The sequence below is a fragment of the Pseudorca crassidens genome, chromosome X, assembly GCF_039906515.1.
Source record: "Pseudorca crassidens isolate mPseCra1 chromosome X, mPseCra1.hap1, whole genome shotgun sequence".
Taxonomy (NCBI): Eukaryota; Metazoa; Chordata; class Mammalia; order Artiodactyla; family Delphinidae; genus Pseudorca; species Pseudorca crassidens.
The window spans coordinates 32,250,467-32,264,207 of NC_090317.1; the positions used below are offsets into that span (position 1 = coordinate 32,250,467).

General features: G+C 36.8%; 1 long non-coding RNA gene across 1 annotated transcript; it reads right to left on the reverse strand.

Moving 5' to 3' along the window:
• Positions 1 to 1,773: 1,773 nt before the first annotated feature.
• On the reverse strand, positions 1,774 to 9,701 carry LOC137216386 (uncharacterized). Its single transcript, XR_010939752.1, has 3 exons — positions 9,618 to 9,701; positions 8,407 to 8,460; positions 1,774 to 2,365 (listed from the first exon to the last, which is right to left on the reverse strand). It is a non-coding gene; the product is annotated as an uncharacterized lncRNA (long non-coding RNA).
• Positions 9,702 to 13,741: the final 4,040 nt, after the last annotated feature.

Consider the following 13,741-nt stretch of genomic DNA (forward strand, 5'->3'; position numbering starts at 1 on the left):
AGGGTTAAAATGATAAATATTATGTTATTTATATTTTATCACAATAAAGAATAAGTTAAAAAAACAATCAAGTGAAGTAAAAATATACATGTCAGACTTCATCTAAATTAAAAACTTTGGAGTAAGATAGCAGACTAGGGATCCCTGGACCCTCTTTCCCACAACACACACACTGACTCAGCAACAATTCATGGATAAATTCCCTATATGAGAAATCAGAAACTAACTGAACGGCTCCTGCACCCTGGAGAACACAAAACCAGACTCACCAAAGCCAGTAGGGAAATTCAGGACGCTCTCTTACTGGAGACCTTGTCCCTAGCATAGTGCCATGTAACCCCCAGCTTCATCCAGGGTAGGGAAGGTGTTGGCTCATGGGTCTTGTGCCCCAACTTTTCCAAGGAGGCTTCCCAGAGGACTGGCTTCTGTCTTGCCAGACTTGGAGCTCTGATGGGTCCAGTGCAGTCTAGCCACCTGGAAGAGTATGGAGTCAATGTCTTGGGCTGGTAGGTGCCATTGATTTGCCTCTCTATTCAATGTAGAGCAAATGGCTGAAAAATTTCAGCTCTCAGCTTCCCCCTGGGGAGGGAGAGAGTAAATCCACTATCAGTGCTCTAACTTTTCTGGTGCTTCCAAAAGAAGTAACATCTGTCTGGCTAGTCCTGGAGCTCTGACAGGTCCAACACAGTCTAGTCACTTGGGGAGAATAGAGGTGACAGCTAGAGCGGGCAAATGTCATAGCTCTCCCCCACCCGCTAGCTCAGCCCAGAGTGGGCAGTTGCCTGTTTCTCCCTGAGTGGGGGCTGGGGAAGAATTGGTTGAGGTCTCCAGAATCTCTGACTGGGCTGATTGGGGGGGAACTTCTCTATGAGGCCAGTATGCAAAGCCTACTTTGTCTACTGTGCAGACACCAACACAGAGAGTCAAGGAAAATACATAATCAGGCAAAGATGTTCCAAGAAAAAGTTGTGGAAGGAGATGGGACATAGCATGGTACTGACAAGGTTAGCTTTGGGTTAGGGAAGAGACAGTGATTCCTCTAAAATTGGAAGAAAGAACAATAGAATATACAGGGTATAAAAAGTGGCATATGGCTCTCTGTTGGAAATTGAAATTCATTCTTAATGGATATTTTTCTGTAATAAGTAGGAGTTAAAGTCCTCTACTGAGAGTGAGGAGAAAGGATATTGAGTAGGAAGCCGAAAGAAAGTAACAAAGGTTATAGTAATTGTGTGGGTTAACTAAAAGAGGAAATGATTAACGAAACGTAAGGAGATTGATAAGCAGCTCTGATGTCTCAGCTATTATTGCCAATAATATTTTGCAGCAAAACTAATCTGGACATTCACACATCTATCAACAAATAAGCTTCGATATATGAGCAAAGAGGGCTACTTTTAAGATTGTTCCAAATTCCAAATTTAGTGATCGGTAATGTAGGCACAATAAAAAGGAAAAGGTGAGAAGGAACTAAGGGTGCTAGCCGGAAAATACTTCAGTGATTGACCATTGGATCCAGGCTGGGAGAGAATATATACACTGAGTTCAGAGCTGATGAACTAAGAGAAAGTTGAAGAATCATTTGACAGAAAATCACAATAGCTTCAAAGAGCAGGTGTAAAGGAAGAGAATGAGCTGGAAAAATAAAAAGTTTTGGTCAGTTAGTAGGATCAGAAGCCTTAATGTAGCCATGGGAATGAAATCCAGTACATGTGAATGTTTGGAGAGTCAAGGGTCTGCAAGTTGGTTTATGGATTTTAAAGTCATCCAAGAAAATGAAAGGATTAGGAATGGAATAGAAAGTTGGTAAATGAGAAAGAATATTCTTTAGATTGACAGATATCATCATCATCTGGCAAACATTAATGTAACTCTTACTAATTAGGGACTTTTCTAACCACTTGATATATATTATGTTATATAACCCTCACAACCTCCCTTTTAGGAAGATATTATTGATACTTTACAGATGAGAAAACTGAGACACAGGGATATTAAGTAACTTGCCTAGTTGCACTGTTAAATAGGTAAAAGAACTGTGATTGAAGTACGGTTTGGTTCCGGAGTCCATATTCTTTACTACTACACCATGGTACCTGGACATTGGTTGAAGAGGGAGAGAGGGTGGAATAAATAGGTTACTAACAATATAAGACATAAAACCTGTGGCCATGGGATTAATAGCATCTGCTTGAGAAGGCTGCAAGTAAAATAGTGCTCTTCGAAAAGATCTGGGTTTCAACGAAGGCAAGGAATTTGTATCAGAGAAGGTTGGTGCCCCACCCATATCCATTGGGTACTCACCGTTCCCTTATGCCAAGAGACTTCTCCTGCAAGTAGCTGTAACTCTCTTCCTTAGGACTTTCTGTGGCAGGGAGCATGGGGATTTAATCACTGGAGAACAAACGTTTTGGTAGGCAAGATAATACCCCCTCCCCACCAAAGATGCCCATGTCTTAATTCTAGGAACCTGTGAATATGTTAGGTAACACAAATAAGGAAAAATAAGACTTCTAATCAGCTAACCTTGAGATGGGAAGATTATCCTGGATTATCTGGATAAGATAATCACACAAGAGTTCTTATAAGTGGAAGAGAGAAGCAGAAGAGAGAGAAACAGAGAGATGGCAGCATGAAAAGGATTTAGCCAATGTTGCTGGTTTTGAAGGTGGAGGAAGTGCGCTCTGAGCAAAGGAAAGCCTTTCAAACTGGAGAATGAAAGGAAATGTTCCCTGGAGCCTCCAGATGGAAATGCAGTCAGGCTGACATTTTGTTTTAGGTCACTGAGAGCCAGTGGACTTCCGACCTACAGAATCGTAAGATGATTAATAACAGCAACAACAATAATAATAACAACAATAATAATACATTTGTGCTGTTTTAAGCCACTAAATTAGTGGTGATTTGTTAAATTAGCCATGGAAAACTAATAGAGCCATAGCCAGTGAGGGACAGGGATTGGAAGATGAACACCCCAGCTTCCTCTTCCTTGAGTGGAACAACTGAAATGGGCTGTTCCCAGAGGTCCCTAGCAAGACTGAGCACAAGTTACCCACACCCTGACCTGCTAATTAAAACAATATATTGAGTTTCTTCCTTCCCCCATCTCACATCTCATCTCCTTTACTGCTACTTCCTGGGATCACTTCTCTAATAAACTACTGCATACTAATCCATGAGACTGCTTCTGTGGGATCTCAAACGAGGACAGAGATTTCTTTAAAAATTCTATGAAATTCAGGAGGATTTAGGGGACATTTTTTCTTATGAAATGAGTATTTCCAATAGAATGTATCTGCAAGGAGGACTGCAGAGAGATAATGAGCCATAGTTCTAGGATATTCAGAATGATACAAGTTTTGATCAAATTTTTCAGGCACATAGATGCTGCTTATTCATTTATTAAAATATAATTATTCAAATGGAATTAGTTTCTTAAATATATTAATATAATTTTGTCTCATCTGTTAAACATCACAGAAATGGTCATAATGTAATTTTATTGAAAATAAATTTAGTTTTAATTAAACTGTTCTTTTGAACTTTGCAAACTGCAATGGGAAGTGTATTGTGTTATTAATATTTCAATTAACCATCTTTCTAACTTCTATTTAATTATATAATTCCTAATTTAGGATAGTACCTTCAAGTTGAAACTATATACACATCTGATATTTTAGTTGAAAAACTGAAGATTATACCCATTCTGTACCATGCAGTTATCCTTTTTGATTTATATCAATAAACACATTCTAATAAGTTAATTTCACCACTCCAGAGGCCATCTAAAAGCTTTGGTTAGTGTGAAACTCAAGTTACAGTATCTGTGTTGGGGAGCAAAATTTGCCACCCTAAATTTTCTTTGGCATGAGGATTATTTTGAGCTGAAAACAATCAAAGTCCAAAAGATCAGGAAGAACCCTTGACCTTCCTCCTAAAGGCCTAAAAGAATGTTGAATAATTTAGGCAAACTTTGCTCTTCTACAGAATTAACACTGAAATTAGCAGTGTACGATACAGGACACTGCTTAATTCTCTGGAATAAATTTTGCATCTCAAAGAAAATTGAAACTGACCTGAACTTCACAGAATGTGTAGGATTTGAATGAGGAAGAAAAGGAAGAAGAGACAATGTATTTTAAGGGATTACAGTCTAGCAGAGTACTAACTTCAGGGTGTGGGAAACAGAACTCAGAAAATGTTTGTAGAATGTGTATTAGGCGGGGAGGTAGAATAGAGGAACATGGTTAGAAAATACAACCCAACTAAGAATTTTCCTGATTGTTGACACTATTTGCAGCCACTTTACAACTATCTAGACTTTAGATGGCTTTTTTTTTTTTTTTTAGATTATAGGTCTGTGTCATAATGCAACCAGCCCTATGATCTATCTTGGGATGACTTATACTATCATCTTATTTTGGGATCATTTTTTAACATAACTGGAACTAAAATTATGAAATTAGGGAAAATATATTATTAATGCCCTAGTCTTACTTTTCTTTTACCCATTTCACCAATCCCTTTACTCCACCCTACATATCATAGCCTCTTCCTGGTACTCTCATGTTGCCCAACCCATATTTCATGTCAGAGAGGAAATAAATCTTATCAAACCACACACTGTTAGGAATAATTATGGAACTCCTTTCATCTTTAAAAAGATTTTTATGTAAGTGACAAGATAACGTTCAATACTGAATTGCTAGTGTGGATTTTTTTTTCTGCACTGCTAGATGGAGACTATTTTGGGTGAATTGTATGAATCACACCATGTGGGTAATTAATTATTGACTATATCTACCTTTGAGGCTAGCCCTGTTCATGCATCAGAGTTGTGACTTGTTCCATCATGTAAATAACAAGATTTTTCTCTGTTCTTTGCCTCCTATGCTAATCCTAGAATATGAAATTTATCCATGGCTAAACTTTCATATTTCAATGTAAAAATCATAAAACCTCAAGTGTGGGCATTTTTACTAATTTCTTTACTTGTACCAAAGGGCAAGCACTCAGAGTGTCCCCAGTATTACCAGTTGTACTTCTAAATAATCAGCTTATCTGTGTCTCTGATTTTATGCAAGTTGATATTGACAAAAGAATTTGTGTTTGTATATCCTGGTTCTGTGGTGCTTAAACATGCAAATGAACTTTCTGTTTACATATGCTTTAACAATTCCATTGATGCCTTTTAGAATTCAAAAGTAAAAAAAATCACATGGAGGACCCTACATGAAATTGTATCAAATATATATAGAAATGAACAGAACAAAGGCAAAGCCAAGTGGCCCTGATGGAAGACAATAACTCCCCTAAAATTAATTTCTGCTTCCTTAAGCAAATAAAAGCACAAATAAATCTGTTCATCATTTAGAAACGATATGGAATGCATTTAGTTAAAAAGGCAGAATCAACCCAAGCCAGACTGACCAGAAGATTCTGCAATTTTGACTTCTACTGTAAATGAATTTGACTCATCAGTAGAAATATAGAAATTCTGAACTAAACTCTTTGGGTGACATTTTACATTTTTTTAATTAATTATTAGGTCATAATTAAAAAGTAAATACTTCTACAAGGCTAATTATGAAATTCGGGGTATAAATATAATTAGATTCACAACTGATCCATTAATTGAGAATAATTTCGCATCCTTCCTGTTACAATTTTTATTTCCCTAAATTCCTTTTGTCTCCCTTTTAAAAATGTGTATACTTATAATTCTCCAAAAGTGTAAATTTCCTCTCAATACATACAAATACCATTGGTAATCTATTTTATCTCTTTCTTGGAGATAGCTTTCCTAGAGCCCTCCATCATTCTATTTCAATTTGGACCATTTGTTATCTAAGCCTTCATTTCTTTCATCAATTCCCTCTTTCTGGATCCCATTTTTTGTTTCTTGCTTTCCACCCTTATTTTGGTGGAATGCATCTATCACTTACTTAAAAGGGATGTAATGGAAGCAAATTATTTGAGATATTGTACATCTGGAAATTCTATACTTTTGATTAGTTGATAAAGAATTCAAGGTTGGAAATAATTTTTCCTCAAAATATTGAAGAACTTGCTTCCAGACAGAGCTGCTTTGAGGAAGTCTGGTGCCATCCTGATTGAATTGCCCTATCCTGAACTTTCTCTACTTCTGAAAGCTCACTCTTATGTGTTGTAACCAGAAATTTGCATAGAATGCCAAGTGCAAACTGACTATGATTTCATGCAAGTTTAGTATTTTGTTCTCTGGTATTCCCAGGAGTGGTAGGTGGGTGGAGGGATGCTGAGGTTGAGGAGTGTGGGAGAGTATCATAAAATTTCCAAAACCAAATTATTTTTTATTTTCTTTACTCCTATATCTGTCTTTTATACTTTAGAACAAAACAAAAGGTCAGATTGGAACCCAGCAGAACCCTACAGGGCCCCCCAAGTACAAAACTGAGCAGTTAATGATTAGGAAAATAGAGTCACAGACTCAGTGTCTGATGCACATTCCTGAGTTGTTTTATAGATACTATAACTGCAACCAGAGGAGAAAACAAGCTCACTGCATGATGACCAGACTATAGACATGACATAAGCTGATCCATCTTGAGCAGTACTGAATCTATGGCTAGCACAATTCCAAGCACTGGCCACAAGAGAATGGGATTAACATTATTGCTCATAATAATCTATATCTTTGTGGGCATCAAAATAATTGTAGCTTGCTCTGCTCATATATATAATCAGGCAACTAAAATTGCCAGCAAAGATGCTACAGACCCATGTTGACATCTTCCACTCTAAGAATATGGTACCCTATGTCAGCCTGAAGAAGTTACAGAAGATAGACCTTCACCCCTAATCCCATAGAAATGGAATGATGTTTGACAGTGGGGAATTGAAAGCAGCTCTTTACCTCTTTCCTGTTTTCCCCTTTCTGTTCCCCTCTAACCTTGAAAGAACATAATTAACCTGTTGATTCAGAAGAATTAAGTAAAGATTGACTAGCTCTCTACCCCCAGCAACCCCTTTAGCAATCCTGCAGGCAGATCACGCGAGCAAGAACAACATCTAAAGAGAGAGTCGGTCAGCCTGCACGCAGTGGAGAATGATGCAGAATCCAAACTCCTGCCTTGATAATTCACTGAGATTCTACCCCTCCCCCCTTTTCCCTTTAAAAACTGCCATGGCTGAGCAGAATTCTGGGAGTCGGTCTCCCCAGATTGCCAGCTTTTCTGATTAAAGAATCTTTCCTTTCTATTGACACTTGCCTCTCCGTTATTGGCTTTTGAACAGAGAACAGCCAAACCTGAGTTCAGTAAAAAGGTGATGCCATTGGTGTAAAAAGTTTTTCTTTTAATCAATTGTACCAAATTACTACGTTATCATTAAAGATGCATTTTGCACCCATATCATACTGATGAGTTCCCTGGGAAAACAAATTGTTTAAAATCAGATGTTTATTGTGGCATTATTTAGATACTTTTATCATCTTAATGGACCACCATTTAGGCTACCTACTTGTCTGTTTTCCAACGACTAAATCTTAGCCATAAACTATTATAAAGTGTTGGTAGTCTTTAACATTTTATTTATTTTTGTGTAAGAAAAATTATGCAGTATGATATTGTATAGAAAACACTGTTCCTATACACAAATATTTCATTGGCTCACCTTCACGGACAGGTAGAATAGAATTCTTCTTAAGCAAAAGGATACAGCCACAACTTTAGTGTTTAAAGTTTATGAAACCTATCTATACTTAGCAACATACAGTCCTTGCCCACATGGCTTTTAGGGAACTGTCTGCTATTGTCTGAAGGACATGAAGTATACCAACTCTATTGAATAATCAGAATGTAGACTGTGGGCATAATAATTTAATAATACTCACAATAATAGGAACAGTAATGATAATAGCAGCTGTCTTTTCTTGGGCTGTGTCCAACATGTTTTGCATTTTTTAATCTCATGTAGAACTTGAAATGTACCTATGCATTAGTAATATAATTCCAGTTTTATAAACAAGAGAGCTAAGGTTCATTGTGGTTGAGTAATTTGCCCTTAATAGTGTAAGACTGGAATTTGAAACTAGGTCTGTTTGACTCTAAATTAGGTGTGCAAACAAGTGTGAGCCTATTGGTTTATCTTGAGGAAAGTGACTTGGTAAAATCTGATAGTGTAAATTTAGAAATTTGGAGAGGACGCATACTACTGCACATTCACATTCATCTTTTTGGGTTTGTCAACGAGGATCCTTAAGGCAAGTCTTCAGACCGTGGGCAGTTTTAGGTCACCCCTAGGTAGGGGCAGAAAAATAATTTTCCCTGTACCATCTTAGCTGAGGTCCCCTCTGTAATTCAAGACATTTACAGGAGAAAAATAAACGTAAGTTTAACAACGTGTAAAACAAAGAATGTTACTCACCATCTGGTTCTACAAGGATTATTAGCCACTGCAGTCACTGACCGACTGTGCACCCTGAAAAGACTTCAGGATGAAAAAAACAGGATAAAGCACTCTGTGCTTTGGAAAAACAGACCCTTGGATAGTTAGGTATATCTCTGGAAAAAGTTTAACCCATATTCTTGCATTTTTCCATACATAGAAAAGCACAGATATCTGATCCTTGTGACTAACCTTTTTACTGAGATGTATGCTTGACTGTACATATTCCCTAGCCAAAATCATATATAAACTGGCTTCTCTCCCTATTTCCTCAGAGAAGTTTCTTAGAGCAACTGAGAGGCTGTCTCCTTGGCTATAGTCCTCAGTAAGACCCTGAATAAAACTCAACACACAGCTCTTACATTGTTCGTTTTCCTTTCCGTCAACACATGCATACCTCCAGGAAAACTGAGTAACTCTGTGAAATAGCCCAAGCATCACCTTAAATACCACTTCCAGTTAAAGACAAAAGAAGATTTGGAGGTGGGTATGGTATCAGTTATGGGAGGTTACCAGGAAAAATACAGTAAACAAGAGTATGATTGTTATACAGATTTAAATTTTTGCCTTTTCCATTGATAAAATTTTCTAGAGATTTAGTCATCCTCCTCTTCCTGGTACACAGAGGGAGACACCCTTAAAATGGAGATTTCCCTTATAAATGTAAATGTGTCTTGCAAAAAGGTAACTTCTATTCAGTTTTCAGAGCTTCTCCTGTATCCAGCTCAAGATAATCCTTATGCCCAAGAGGAATATTTTAGGGTAGTGTATTTTGCTCCCTATTGGTGAGATTTTATCGGAGGAGGAAAAACTCGGAGAAGGAAAAACACAGTGTGCAAAGAAGCTTAAATAGATTCCAAATGATAGAGATAAGAGTTTACTAATGACTATTTTTAATTTGAAGTCTTACTTTCTCTTGTTTTCCTAGCCTGCTCTTTATCTGTATTTCTCCTTCTCTCAGGCTAAATACAACCATAGAAGAACCTAAAACTACCAATAAACTTAATCTTTCCAACTTGTGAATTATCCAGCAGACTACCTTCAGGCTTCATCTGCACTGTCAGCTCTCCTGGGTCTCCAGTTGGCTGGCCCACACTGCAGATTTTGTATTCACCATCCTCCATAATCCCATGAGCCAATTCCTTATAATAAATCTCTTTATATATTTTTGACCTAAAAAAATAAACTACCTGATATTTCTCCAGCAAAGATGGGATCAGCAAAGAATTGTGATTCAGGGTCTGCAACCACAGTGAGCCATGTGCAAGTCCCTGCACAGCAAGGGAAGAACACTTTTATAGAGAGGAAAAGGAAGTTGGGAGGGCTAGAGTAAACAAAGAGTCCATGGCTTTTCATTGGCTGAGTCCTTGGCAGGAAAGAAGAGGAGTCTTCCTTCTTCCTGTTGGGATCTGCTATCATTACAGGGCATGAGAGCTCCCCCTTCTGGTGTCTTCAGTCTATTTAATTCAGGTTTCTGTTTATTAATTATATATAACTTTATATATACATATACATAAATATGTTAATCTGTTTTATATCCATTTAATTATTAGACCAGCCAAAGAAACTAGAAGAGAAGAAGAGAAAAGTTTTCCACTCTTACATATGTATGATGTTTGGAGATGGGGATTCCACAAGGCTCATATACTCATCAAAAACTGTAACAACCAGTATGCAGCTTCATGTTTAATTCTTCCACGCTGCTTGTTTACTCCTTTCTCTGTGAGTCTTTTTTTTTTTTAATTTTATTGGAGTATAGTTGATTTACAATGTTGTGTTAGTTTCAGGTGTACAGGAAAGTGATTCCATTATACATATACATATATTCATTCTTTTTTAGATTCTCTGTTAGTCTTTATTCTCATCATATATCCTTAAAAATTATTTTAAGAGCAGTATCTTCAATTCTGTATTTTTTATGGTCAAGTGTGAGAAAGAAAAAAGTCGCCCCTGACCTCTGGGTACTGGTCTGATGCTTAAAGCTAGGCCTGAGGGCTTTTTGGAAGCTGGCCCAGCACTCACAGCTTGTCCATGTTGTTCTTCTGTTGGACATAAACAATCTCATAGAACACCAACATCAGACAAGGTCACTCTGAGACCATGACAGAGTGAGACAAAAGGAGGCCACTCATAATTTTGTTTAAGCACAGACCAAAACAAGGTCACTGTGTCACCTATAAGATATCATATATATGCTCTCAGACAAAATGTTACTTCTTTACCAAATATAGTTTCATCCTTGGACTCCCTTTAAAGAAGATTTATTGCAACACACAATCATAGGATTGCCCCTGATTTTTGACAACATCCAATCTTCCAAATCACCTAATCAAAGCTGAAATCCCTTAATAAGTTCTTTCTAACACTCTCTTACTAAGATGCACCGTGGTTCCCCAGGGTGTGCATCCTCCCTCACTACAATGAGTAGTAAATCCAACTGGTTCAACTACAGGTGTGTTCCTTGGCAGTCTTTGGCTAGAGGGCAAAGAATCTCTGAGGGAATATATCATAGTCTACTTGTTGTTTCAAATCATTTCTAGAAGACAACATATAAAACCATTGATCCTTACACATCCATTATTAATCAAGTGAAAACCTATTTAAGTGAATGCTTTTATGGACTAACTTACCTGCTGTTGCATAATACAAGTATAGTGTTTTATTTTATTTTTAATCACAGAAATAAGTGTGTGTCTAGCATAACACCATGATAATCAGTTCATTCAGTCATTTAAAAAAATCTAACCATGCACACACATACACACACACCCCCAAACTGAACAAAGATCAATCAAGTCTAGTGCTTGACAGAATGGATTGATCAACTAGTCCTAACTGCACCTTCATTTCAACAACCATTTGAAAATATACATCCTGACATTTGTGATTTTGCCATTTTTTCCTAAAGCATCCAAATTTATAATGTCATCCACACTAGGCAGCCCTAGGCCCAGATGCAGAAACCATCTTTAACGTTATAGGCTAGATGTGTTTTATCAACAGGAAAACAGGAAGCCACAAAAGCCCGCTGCAAAACCAGACCAAACCAGCTTGATCCAAAATGGCCCACAAAGTAGGCTAAAGTTCACCGCTTTTCTCATTATACACACATTATAACACATTATCATGTTAAGATCTGCTCACCTCCTGCACCATTGCTGGGTGGTCCTGACCATGTAATGATAGAAAGGAGTGGACCCCATTCTTGAAACTCCCTGCCTTTTCTGAGAATTAAGATGATGTCAGATTCCACCTGGCTCCCTACCCTTAACCCCTTTCCTGTAAAAACTTTCCCCTGACCTTTGGTTGGGAAGAAGATACTTTTAGAACAAGAGCTCCCTTTCTGCATTCTCTGGCCACTGGATAAAAGCCTGTCTCTCTTGCACCAAATTGTTTTCATTTATAGGCAGCAAGTACCTGAGTGGAAAAGAACTCACTGACAGAGCCAGGGGGCTTCAGTTCAGATAGGGCCCCAAGAGGCTGGTGTCACATCTAATTCAGTAACAATAAAATGTAAGTTCTCTTTATTCCTTCACTGTCAGTGTTGGTGTTTTGAATCTAATAGTGGAATGGGACTGCTCAGTGGAAAGTGCATGTAGATCTCATGCACTTTGTATCAGTAGTTTGTATCAGTAGTTTGGTCCTTTTGATTGCAGAGTAATATTCTGTTATTTGAATATAATACCTTTTTGTAAACCATTCTCCTGTTGATAGACATGTGCATTGTTTTCAACACGTGAAAACAATGTGCTTTCAACACATGAAATATCCTTAACTTTTTTTTTTTGTAGGGATGGGGAGATAAAGTAAACATTGTTCTTATTTCAGAAGGCAATTTTCCTTACTTTACATTATATTCCTGAATTTTACTTTATGAGATTTAGATTAAGCCAATAAACTAACTTTATAGCTTTGGTGCATTTCTTTAATTTGGAAGAATTTTTAAAACTCTATTTAAATTAACACATTCTTTAACTTCAGTTGTTTTGATTTCCAGTTTACTACTTTTCTGAGTTAAAAAAATTGAAATATTCACATTAATGGCTGCATGATTATATCATAAAAAGGGACCTATAAGTGTACAGTTAACTGGTAGAAATTTTATAATCTAATAAAAGCCTTGCAATTATGCAGGACAGAGAAAAAAGCCATTGTCCTAGTTGCCTGAGATATTTTTTCCCTAGGTAAATGCCAAGGCTAGGTATACATTTTAGTTCCCAGCTAGTTCTTTAGAAAAGATTCCTGAACTTCCCTATTTCTGGATACTGATGGGAAAATGTTGGGTTATGACACAGAGTTAAAAGCAGTTAAAAACAGAGTATAAGGATGGGTATAATTTACAAAAGTATACACAGATACAACTGTCACCTGAAATGAGATGTAAAATATTTCCAGAAACCCAGGCAGTTCCTCATGCCTTTTTCTAGTCAGCACTTTCCAGAGGGAACAGTTGATCTGATTTCTGTCATCACCACATAATTTTGTTTGTTATGGAATTTCATATACTTTGAATAATACAGTCCATACTCTTTTATAACTGGCTTATTTTGCTCAATATTATATCTGTGAGATGTATGCTTTTGTTGTTTGTATCAGTAGTTTGGTCCTTTTGATTGCAGAGTAATATTCTGTTATTTTAATATAATACCTTTTTATAAACCATTCTCCTGTTGATAGACATGTGCATTGTTTTCAATTTCTTGCTTTTATGACTAGACATGCAATGAACAATATTGTACAAATCTTTTGGAATACTTATGTTTTAATTTCTTTTGGGTAAATACTTAGGGGTGAAACTGCTAGATCATAGGACAGGTATATGCTTAGCTTTATAAGAAACAGTCAAACAGCTAAATGGTCCTCCAAAGTGGTTGCACTATTTTGGAGAAATAGTGATGCCATTTTTAACAGATGTAATCTTATTCAGATTTTCTGTTTGTTCTTGGGTCTTTCAAGGAATTTGTTAATTTAATCTGATTGTCAACACTATTGGCATAAAGTTGTTCATAATGTTTCTTTAATTTGCTTTTGTGTATGTGGGATTTGTTGTGATGTACCCTTTTGCATTGCTCATATGGGTAATTTGTGTTATCTCTCTCTCTCATCAGATAACTTAGAGGTTTATCATCTTTACTGATCTTTTAAAATAACTATCTTTGATTTCTTTGATTTTCCTCTAATTTTTGTTCATTTTTTCAACTAACTTTTTCTTTTATGGAAAAACTCACAGAACATAAACTCAACCATTTTAAAGTGCACAGTTTAGTAGCATTCAGAACATTCACAATGTTGAGCAGCCATCACCTCTAGCTGG